This window comes from Echinops telfairi, unplaced genomic scaffold, assembly GCF_000313985.2.
Source record: "Echinops telfairi isolate 266 unplaced genomic scaffold, ASM31398v2 ScPeMD7_24;HRSCAF=84, whole genome shotgun sequence".
In the NCBI taxonomy this organism is placed as follows: domain Eukaryota; kingdom Metazoa; phylum Chordata; class Mammalia; order Afrosoricida; family Tenrecidae; genus Echinops; species Echinops telfairi.
Genome location: NW_022103921.1, coordinates 218,461 through 230,110, shown reverse-complemented (window position 1 = coordinate 230,110; position 11,650 = coordinate 218,461). Strand labels below are relative to the sequence as shown.

Below are 11,650 nucleotides of genomic sequence, written 5' to 3'. Positions count from 1 at the left end.
GTACAACAGAATGAAACACTGCCAAGTCCTGCTCCATCTCAACACTTTTTCTGTTTGAGCCCGTTGTTGCAGTCGATGATTCAATACCTTGCAAGGGTCTTCCTCTTTTTCACTTTCCCAAACATGATACCCTTTTCCAGGGACTGGTTTCTCCTGATAACATTTCCAGAGTACATGAGACAACATCTCACCATGCGCACTTCTCAGGAACACTCTGGATGTACTTCTTCTGAGACAGATTTGTTAGTTCTTCTTGAAGTCCATGGTTCTTTCAATATTCTTCTCCAAACCATTATTCAAATGATGCAGGAAGTATCAAAAGAGGATGGAAGGACTACACAGAGCAAGAGTAGCAGATGATCAAGAACGGGTGGTACTGAAGGAAGAAGGCCAAATGGTACTGAAGATATTAGCACACACACACAAAAAGCCCAAGGGTCCAGGAGTTGACAGAACAGCAGCTGAAATGTTTCAACCAGCTGACGAAGCACAGGAATCACTCATTCCTCTATGTAATAAATTTAAAACAAAGCTACCTGACAATAAAAAACTGTAGAAATGATGAACCAATAGAATTAATACCACATGCACATAAAATTTTGCAGAAGATCATTCAATAATGAGTGCAGCAGTACTTCAACAGGGAGCCTCCAGAAATGCAATGTGGATTCAGAAGAGAATGTGAAATGAGATGTCATTGCTGACATCAGATGGGTCTTGCCTAAAAGCTACCAGAAAGATGTTTACTTGTGTTCATTGACTATGCAAAAGCGTTTAACTGTGTGGATCTGTGGCAGGTAGATTTATGTCAACTTGAAGATATATGAAAGTGTAGTGGTGGAATCCAACCTGCCAATCAGGTCACAGCCTTATGATACCTCCTTGGGGGTGTGGCCTTCCAATAATTGGAGACTCTTGAAATTTCCCTCTATCTGCCACTCCATCTTCCTGCTTGATAGAACTCTAGTGTCTTTCTTCAAGGGTAGCCGCATGTGGGCTGCCTGAGCCTGAGAGCTATTGGCACCCTTCCACATTACAATTGACCTTGGATCCATGTGATGATTCTGCATCCACTGGCCTGTTATCTTCCACATCCCACTTCACCTTTATACATCATCATCCTGCAGCTATGTGAGTGTGCAGAGAACCCTGCCCTGCATCAGACTTGTGACCTTGAGGTAGACTGGGATGGGATGCCTTCTTGATATAATGTTAATCTTGATATAGAACTATTCTGTTTACATATATGAGTGTCACTGGATTTCTTTCTCTAGACCACCTGGCCTAACACAGGGTCACAGCATTGAGATGAATTCAAATTTCCAAACACAAAGTTGTGCTCATGTAGAACTTGTACATGGACCCAGAGGCTCTCATTTAAAAAGAGGAGAATATTTTGTGGTTTAGAATCAGGAAAGGTATATATCAGCATTGTATCCGTTTATCATACTTATTCAATCTATATGCTGAGCAAATCATCCAAGAAGCTGGAGCTTCTGAAGAAGAACTTGGCTTTATACTTTTCATTTTCTAGGAGGAAGGCTTTTTAACATCTGTCAATCCTCACACGACACACCTTGCATGCTGAAAAGAATGGAAGCCTTCAGTATGGATTCCAAAGCAATGTAATGAAAATGAAACTATGGGAAAGAGAAAGATTTCTCCCAAGTTGTCTCCCGCTAATATATGCCAAACTGAGCTGCTTGCTACGTGTGGCAAATGACTACACTTGGAGGTCAACAGAAGTAGGTCAGGGGTTTTTCTCCCTAAGGGTTATCAGCCATCCAGAGCAAGCAGACACCACTGTCTATCCCACAACAAGTAGGGGCCACTCCCTTCTGATAAGGATAATAGTAGATTGTTTCCCTGGAGATCCCAGGGAAGTCAAGCCCACCCAAGGGTGACCAAGGTTAGGCTGCCATCATGAATCTAGGGTGTGTCCTTCTTGTCACATGTATACCTCTAGTTCCTCCCCTTCCTATCATGTGTACACCCCTAGCTCATCCCCTTCCTGTCATGCTTATGCTTATGGTACTGCCCCTTCCTGTGATGTGTGGTTTACCTGTGATCATGCCCCCACGAAGTAGTAAGCCTTTGTTAGCAATAAAGTTCCCTCCTGCTGGGTCTCTGCCCCACTTCACCTCCAGACCTCACCTCAGCCCACGCTGTACATGGACCTGGCTGGTAAGATCTGTAGGCAACTACAATATTTAACAAGAAAAATACAAATAACACAATAAAAAATAAGCACAGACTAAAATAGACAATTCATTAAAGATAGCATCCAGTTGTCCATCAATCATATGAAGAAATGTTAACATTCACAAGGAAAAGAGAAAAATAGATTCAAACAATGATGAAATGCAACTTGATACATTTTCATCAAAATTCAATAAGACAAACTCATAAATGCTAAAGAAGAGTAGAAATAGGAATGCTCATACATTGCTGGTGAGACTGTACAATTTTAAAATCTCTATGGAAATCAGTATAACACTTCCTTAGACAAATGCAAACACAAATCTCTTATAATCTAGTAGTCTTCATTTTTATATATACGCTAAAGAAATAAAGAATACAACATGAACAGACATATGCACACATGTTTATTGCTGCATTTTCCAAAATATCGAAAAACAAGGAAACAACCAAAGACACCTATTATAAAGGAATAGACAAACCCTGGTACTTCTTTGCAATAGAATACTTAATATCAATTAAAACAAAATGACTGTCGGGTTAGGCACAAGCAGAGTGAGGTGAGGATCGCAGACTCTCAGTTCCCGTTTACACTGCGTAGACCATATCTCTGCAAAGATGGTCAGTGTATCCCAAGCCCAAAGAACTTTCTGTAAGAAGTGCGGCAAGCATCAACCTCACAAAGTGATCCAGCATAAAAAGGTCCAGGATTCCCTGTACCCGCAAGGAAAGAGGTGCTATGATGGGAAGCAGAGTGGCTATGGTGGGCAGACAAAGCCAATTTTCCGGAAGAAGGCTAAAACCACAAATAAGATCATGCTGAGGTTGAATGTGTTGAGCCTAACTGTAGGTCCAAGAGGATGCCGGCCATTAAAAGATGCAAACATTCTGCACTGGGAGGTGCTAAGAGAAAAAGGGCCAAGTGACCCAGTTCTAAACCTTGGTTTATCTTGTAAATTTTAAAAGTGTTGAATCAATAGTTGTATTATCTGTAAGAAAATATAGTTATATTCTTACTTGAAAAAAATGTGTTAAACACCATGAGGCATGGAAAAAATTATTATGCTTTGCAAACTCAGTCAATCTTACAAACAAATATTTAATAACACTAGCATTATAATGAAAAACAAAGATAAAGAAACTTGGAATATACTTGAAAAAATAAGACTTTGATGACTGTGAGAAGGGAGGGACAGGGATAGGAGAGCGATAGGTTATTGAGGAAGATGGGGCAGAGAAAAAAAGAGAAACATTTACAACGAGTGTTTAAAACGATATTGCTTTTGATTTCCATTCCTTGAGAGATGGGCTGTGTAAATATACACAGTGTACATCTTTTTAAAAATCCCTCAAGATTTCTTATTCCTCCAATCTATATATTGGTCTAAGTGACTAACAAAAACAAAACAAAACTAAAAGCTGGAAAATAAAACTGAAGTGGATTAGGGTCTTTATTTATAGAAAAAAAGTTCACTTCAAACAAAAAAGACAAAAGAAATCAGTAAAGGCTTTTTTTATGGGTACCCAACCTACTAAGAATCACTGACTTTATTATCCATTATGCTGGATTGAAACTGAGAGCAGCACAGTAAAACGCTCAGACAAATAGACAGAAGTAAAGAAGCCGACTAAGACTCGGGACAAGAGGAAAGAGGGACGAAACTGTTGTTGCTGGTTTTTAAATCGCAATATGCTTTCTTCCAGAGTTGATAATGAACACATTTCCCTGGCAGAAAAATTCATTCTATCTCAGTGTCCAATAGAAATCGTCCTCTGTCAAAAGTCTTTTAAGTCATTTTTTCCGTGATTGCCTGATGATCCCCTGACCACTTTTCATTGTGAGCCCAACTTCTGCTTTTTCACTGGCTGTTTCAGTAGCAATGACAAACAAGCCTGGCCACAGGAGAGTTTGGGAAGGTAAAAATCTTGTGTGTCATTGACCATCAAGGACAGACCAATGTATATAAGGTATTGAATGGGACATTAGATGAATTCAGATTAAGACAAAAAACAACAGCCCCTGCGATTTTAGGCGAAACAATGAAATAGATCAGAAACCTCTTCAGCTAATTTAATGAGGTGTTCTTTCTCTCTGAATTGCTAATTTTCAATCACTCAGTGATGTGTTCAATTGTCACTAAGACTAGGCCCATTTTTATCATGTTTATGCACACTTTATTACCTCTGTCTACTTGAACTGTTCTTAAAGGAAAGACTTATCCCATTCAATTTTTGTTTGTTTTTAATATGATGTACTTTCTTCCTGAATTGCTAATTCTAATTGCTAACAAAAGTCTAAGAAGTTGGGAAGCCTGCCCTCCACCCACCACTTTTCTGTCCGTTTGTCTTTCTGTCAAGGCTGGTGTGTTGTTGGGATTCAGATGCAGAGGTGTTCCAAATGCAAGCAGGCTGACCCAAAGTCAAGAGTTTTTAGCTGAACTTCCAGACTAAGAAGAAACTACTAAGAATGGATCAGTCGCCACTCCAGGACCTGAACTTCACTTCCAGGCCCCTCCCTCCAGGAGTCCCTCATTACCTCCAGGCCCCGCCCCTTCGGAAAGACCCACCCCTACCCAGGTGACGCAATTTCCTGCCGAACCCACTTCCTCTGAGAAGTTTCTGCCTGAGCGTCCCACGAGGGTAAGTGAGTCTCTATGTTTCTATGTTGATCCTAGGCTCGGAGCCCCCTACAGGCCCGGCATCCTCGGCTGTACCCCGATCCCCACTGATCTTACAGTTCCTGCTTCCTGTCTGCCCGCGTTCCAGATCGCCGCCACCCCCTGGGATATTTCCAGTTAAATCCTTTCTGAGCTGGTTACAAGCCTCTCTGCCTTCGGCCTTGGGAATCCTCCGGTCCCCTTTCCTGCTCAGAGCCCCTCATTCACCCTCACCCCTCACGCCAGAAATGCCCGATTGAGGGTGGGTTCTTGCCTGGGGTTCGTTCCCTCCGTGTCAGTTATCGGGCATGAGAGCCGGGGACCCCAGAGTGGCCTTTACTGGAAGGAGAGGCCGGCCTTGCAGTCATCAGGCCACTCCACTGACGACCGAGGTCTGTAGCAGAGCTTAACTTCTCAGTACCTTGCTTTGCAAAAGGGTGCCATAGCAGTGACAGCCCCAAATCCCCGCATAGATTAAGCCCTCACTTGGATTGCACGGTCCCACATAGAGTAAACCTCCACTGAATGCTTTCTGCCCTGGAAGCAAGGTTGTAGGTACTCTGGCCCACAGGCAGAGGGTTTTGGAGTGTGGATTACCTTCACCTCTCTCCAGGCAGCCTGGGGAGGGGCGGTCTTTCTTAGAAGCTTGCAGGCCTGTGTGTCCTTGATGGAGGTCACCAAACTGAAGACAGTACTGGGAGTCTCCTAGCCATCCCCTATCAGTCTAGCCCTGACTGCTGGGTCAGAAGGCCTTGAACCATATCAAAGAAGTGTCTGTCATTATGATGTAAAGTCTTAATAGCGACAAAGAGAATACTACAAAGATGCAAACATAAGGTACCCGGATGAAGGAGATCATTAGTGTAGGTCAAGGAAACATTCAAATGGGGAATCTAATTGAATAATATTGGAACAAAGAAAACTGTCACAAGGTCATGGTTGGTGGACGATCAATACATCATTGTTAAAATGGGACTACAGAAGCAGGGACAGGACCATAATGGGGCACCCACACTGTCAGATAGAACATTTTACAAGACTGGTCCAGGGCCATCTGATATAGGCAGTCAGTGCTAAACTTAAGGACTATAGGACACCCTGGATTGGCTGGAGAATGGTGGAGGTTGTCCACTTTCCAACTTCCTCTGCTTCTGGGTAAATTTAAGCTTTATCCTTGCTTAATGGTCCGAAAGAATTGAATGGAGGCTTAACCTATGTGGAGACCCTTCAATAGGACTTTAGGCAGTCACTGTCATAGGCCTTTACTCACTGGGGTGCTAAGACTTTAATCTCTAAGACAGCCCCTGGGATTTGTCTCCTAATCTCTGCTGATGCTGTAACTTTCCACTTGGAGTGTGAAGAGTCCCACTTGGGGATGTCTCCCTAAATAAACCTCACCTCAGCAGAGATTAATGCTATTATTGGCTCCATTCTCTTTATAACACTGAGCTCTTCAATCCATTGCTACCACCCCCATACTATCCCTCTTGGCTCTTAGAGCATTGCTGGCCCAGATTTAAAGCCCACTCAATTTTTTATAGGGAATTTTGATTTCCTTTTATATTCTCTTGATTTGCAAAATCCAGCAATTATTTATTGATGTTTCAGGTCCTTTTATGTATAAATCTGGAGAAAGAATAGGTTTTCTTCACTTCTGAAAACCCACAGGGTAGTTCTCCTCTCTCCTGTAGGGTCACTGTGAGTCAGAATTGACTCAATGGCAGTGAGTTTGGGTTCTGTGCATTAATATATTTTAGTGACACATGTCCTCAAGGTCAGCACTTTTTTTGGTTGTTTTATTTTCACAGTGACATAGAATTTAAATCCGTCGTTTATCAGTTATCCCAGTACAGAGGTTCTCAACCTGTGGATTGCAAACCCTTTGGGGGGTCAAACAATCCTTTCACAGGGGTCACCTGAGACCGTGGGAAAACACGTATTTCTGATGGTCTTAGGAACCAAGAAACTGCCCTTCTGTCTGTCTCCAGGCAGGTCCACCCACATGCAGATATGCCCACATACGAGTACCCAGAGGTGAAGACTGTTACCCATGCTACACCATGATTCAAGACAAAATTTCATTTATTTGTAATTAGAAATAAATATTTCACAATATATAATTACATATTGTTTTGTGATTAATCATTATGCTTTAATTCTGGTCAATTCGTAGCAAGGAAAATACATACTGCATATCAGATAATTACATTACGATTCAGAACAGTATCAAAATTACAATTATGAAGTAGCAACAGAAATAATTTTATGGTTGGGGGTCACTACAACATGAGGAACTGTATGAAAGGGTCGCGGCATTAGGAAGGTTAAGAACCACTGTCCTAGTGGATACAGAAAATGTTTCTTGGAACCAAATTCTAAGTATATAAATTCTTTTTATCCTTTTGATTTATTTCCTTTGTTAACTGTTTCTTTTTCAATTTGTTTTATTTTACTTTGTAGAACTATGTCCCAATGTTAGCTCCTAATTTTTAAAAATTGTGTTATAATTGTTCCTAGTGCAAGGCAACATCCAGATATATAATTCTTATATATAGAAAGATATCATCTTATTTAAAATGGGTGACATTTTCTCTACCCCACTGCATGGTAGTACTTAAGTTTTCTAACCTTTTATCCAAGTGTTCTTGATAGAAGGCTTGTTTTATTTGCCGGTTTATTGTTCTCAGGTGCACTCCAGTGCATGCTGTTAGTGATGCCATGGGCCTCAAACTTTTCCTTATGCTTTTTAGACTATAATCTATATGTGAACAGATTGCCTCTTTGTGGGACTCAACTGCTTTCATTTCCTAGAGCTGCCGATTATTTAACCACTGGAGCAGTAGGGCTTCTTCACTGACTAATTTAGATTTGCCAAGCTGACATGTTTTGCATTATAGACATGCTGATTCTTTTTTTTAATTAATTCATTCTATTATTATTTAAATCATTTTATTGGGGCTCATACAACTCTCATTGTAATCCATATATCCATCCATTGCGTCAAGCACATTTTGTGCATTTGTTGCCCCCATCATTCTGACATGGTGATTCTTAATGAGAATTATTTTTGTGTTTCTGTGCACAGAAATTTTTTGTTTTAGTTCATTCATTCATCAGTATATGAGGAGTTTCAATGCTATAGAAAATTATAGGACTCTAAATCCATGACTTTCCTCACAGAGTGGGTGGAAACAAATTCCGCGTTTCAGGGTCATAATCTGAATAAATTTGCACTTTTGATTATGCTGTGTTCTCTTTAATCATGTTTGAAAGACGTGTTTTATTCAGCAAGGCAACACAGTTGCCATTGTGTGCCCTTCTCTTTGGTATGGGGTTAGAATGTGGCCGGATTATTAGACGTTTATTGTCTTCTCTGTTTGAAAGGTGTTAACAGCTGTTAAGGACCCTTCATAAAGCTGAGGATTGTTTCTTGGGACATTGCTGGAGGACAGTAGCATTTCCCCCATTACAAATGGTATATTCACAGCTAGGAGAGAGAGGAACAGGATTACAAGACGAGTTCAGCACTTCTCAAAGGCAGCTGCTTTTCTAGGGTTTGTTTACAACCTAAGTGAGATCCCTCTCTTCAGACCTGCAGTTAACACCTTCTTTTCTGGTCGTCCATTCCTATGCTTTCTCTGAAGTGAAAACTGGTTCTGACCGAAGTGACGATCTCTGAAGGCAAATAGTTCACACACAGATTATTTTAACTTCTAAGGAAGCCCGATACTTGACTTCATAGAACTCAGGGCTTTGGAACATAATAATACAGATAGAGATGTTTTCTTGGGGGAAACTATGCAACTGAGAATTCCAAGACTACAATAGGAAATCCACCCTGACAACACATCTCTGCCTGCCTCAGAGCCTGGTTCTTGTGCCCACTTGGTCATAAACACCCGCTGTAGCCCATTCCTGAAGGTGAGGTTTGTTCCTGGATTCACACTGACTTCCTTCGCTGTGTCTCACACAGCAACAGCTGGCCATGTCCCACATTCCAGCTATGGATTTACAGATCGAGCTCATCCTTGGCACCTTCTCTGTAGATGACTAATCAGGTCTTCATGAAGTCTGCATATTCCTAGCACAGCATCAGGTTATATTGGGCAATCCACTGCAAGCCCCAGGATGGCTGTTCCAATAAGTATAAATTATATTGATGTATTGAGCATGCTGACGTAATTTTGGGTGATTACCATTTAATCTGTGTCTAGCTTCCCCTTTATTTCCCAGTTTGAGCTCAGACCAGGGTGATCCTGGAGGCAGATTATTCAAGGTGGTGAAATTGGGGCAGATGTGGATCTCAGATCAGGCTATGCTAACTGGAAAGATAGTGGGTCATTCTTGGTTGGATGTTTCGTGCTTCCTGGAAGGTAAGAGACCCTGGAACCTGGGCAGGGGGCCTATCCTAAGCCAGGTACCCTCATCCAGGCTCAGGGAGGAACACTGCAGTTTGCCTCTGGAAGCCCCTGAGGTGGAGCTCAAAGGTATTCAGCCCTGTGCCCTCATCCTGATGATGAAGTGTCCACTAATGACTTCTGCTAATGTGTCCCCACCCAGGCCTCACTTTCAGTCCAGTTAATTGAGATGTCCCTGTGTCCAAGGTGCCGGGTCAGCATTTCACAGGTTAGGTCCGAGAGGGGTTGGCCCGCTGTTGTTATCATGAGTAACTCTTTGAGGACTTACTTCTCCTTGAGTGGAGAACCCCAGTGTGCTCTGACAGGGAGTTCCTGGCACTGGACACACAGGGTATCCATAGGATTGACATGTTTCCAGTTTTGGGGGGAAGATACAGCCCCACTTGAAGTATGTCTTGTGAGGTTAATGTGTTGGCTCACACTGATCTAAAGGATGCCCAGAGCCAAATATTTTAGGGTTATCAGCGCACACTTGTGGAGGGGGTACACAAAATCATTCTCTGAGTGAGCCCTTTCCCTAGGTCTGAGTAAAAGGCCAGTGTTAGTTTTGAAAAATGACTACAATGGTTCCAGTGTATGTATCTTTAATTTTCTGTCTCCTGCATCTCATGTGACCTGAGTGTCTCCTGGGATGAGGGCAGGGAAGGGGTCGATGACAAAATAGCAAGTAATTAATATGCCTTATTTACTATGGGTTTCACCACATCTTTGAGGAAGAAGCGAGATGGAATTGGGGCTTACAAATTAGTAAATCAGGACACCTGAACCCTCAGGCACCTTGCTTATTGCGTAACACATCCCTGCATATACTAATAGCAGAAAAGGCTCCTTGAGGCCAGGACACAGTAGATGGCAGACACACAAGACCGTGATATGGACATGATGTTCCTTATCATACGTAAACATTTATAAACCACTTTATTTTGCCAACTGTCACGTATCAGATGCAAATGACTTAATAGTTTCCTGGAAATGTGCCTGTGATTCCTGGTTTTGTCTGTCTACCTACCTTATTAGTTCCTGGCATTTAGGTAAAGTCTGAGAGAAAAGACAGTGTCACATACGTAATTACAATGGGAGTTCCCTGATGCGTTAGATCTGGGTTCAGTTTAGGGTTGCAGGGTGCTAGAGTCAGAGTCTGCAGATTAGATTGGAATCTAGGTCCTGGGATAATGTTCCCTGTTCAAGAGCAAGGGTCAATGGATAGAAATGGAACATAAGTGTCAGGAGTTAAGAGTCAGATGTTAGCAGACAGATTAAAGAGTTTTTTGTTTAGAATGTCCTTCCTAACAGGTTATGTTTGGAGTTGCTTAGGGCCTATGTATTATGGTATAAAGATGTAGACTTATGATTTAAACAGTACAGTTTTGAAAGTTGGTTTCTGAATTTGAGACTTGCAAGTTGTGCTCCTGATTTCTAAAAATTGGGATAAATGAATTAGGCTAATTTTTGAAAAAATTGGTTGTGGGTATCAGGGAATGCTCAGGGTGTTAAGAGCCATTCTGGATGGTAAGGGGCTTTTCAGGTAGTTAGTGGTTCAGTGTTTGAGGAAATGATCAGTGTGTTGTAAGCATGTTAAGCTGTAAGGGTTAATAGTTTGGGAGATGTTGTTTAGCAATTAATGGTTTGTGAATTAAGTACCAAAAGTTATTTTTGTGTATTGAAATGTAGACAACAATGTTTTTATATTTGTTACCTATTTATGTCATATCTACCTCGATATGATTATTAATCTATGATTAGAAAAGTTTTAATTTCTCTTTGGAAGCCTCTTTCCTTCCTTAAAAAAAACTTATTCTGATTGCTGCAGTTTTACTATACAGTCAGTATTTAATATCACTGGTGAAAGTGGATGTGTCTGTACTTTCTCTGAGCTGGGCTGATGCTGTTTCTCCTTCCTCTAAGACATTTCTCATTCCTCTGATGACATTTTGACCTTTTAGTCCCCCCTTCGGAATGTTTATTAGCATATTAACATTGAACTATATCTGTTTTATTTTAGATTTGTAGAGGGTTCTTTTCTTAACATTAAAAGCCTTTGAATTTGTTTAGTATGTTTTGTGTGTCTATTTAGATAATTCTTTTTTTTTACATTAATTGCTATATTACAGTGCTTATTTTTCTTATGTTAAATCAACTCTAGGACAGATTTCATTTAATCGTGGTATATAATTATTTTAATGTGTTGTCTGACTCAGTTTCCAATATATATATATTTTTAATAATCATTTTATTAGGGGCTCATACAACTCATCACAATCTGTACATACGTCATCTGTCCCCAGCACTTTAGTACATATGTTGACTTCATCATTCTTACGACACCCACTTTCCACTTGAGCCCCTGGTTTCAGTTCATTTTTCCCTCTCCCTCCC

At 41.1% G+C, this 11,650-nt stretch overlaps 1 protein-coding gene and 1 pseudogene across 1 annotated transcript in view; both read left to right on the top strand.

The window, feature by feature from the left end:
- Window positions 1–2,817: 2,817 nt before the first annotated feature.
- LOC105979645 lies at window positions 2,818–3,136 on the top strand (annotated as a pseudogene).
- Window positions 3,137–4,807: 1,671 nt separating this feature from the next.
- LOC123521563 (zinc finger protein 615-like) overlaps window positions 4,808–11,650 on the top strand; it is a 24,162-nt gene continuing 17,319 nt past the window's right edge. The window contains exon 1 of the mRNA XM_045289050.1: window positions 4,808–4,839. The gene's annotated coding sequence lies outside the window, so the exon portion shown is untranslated. The remainder of the gene's footprint in view (window positions 4,840–11,650) is intronic.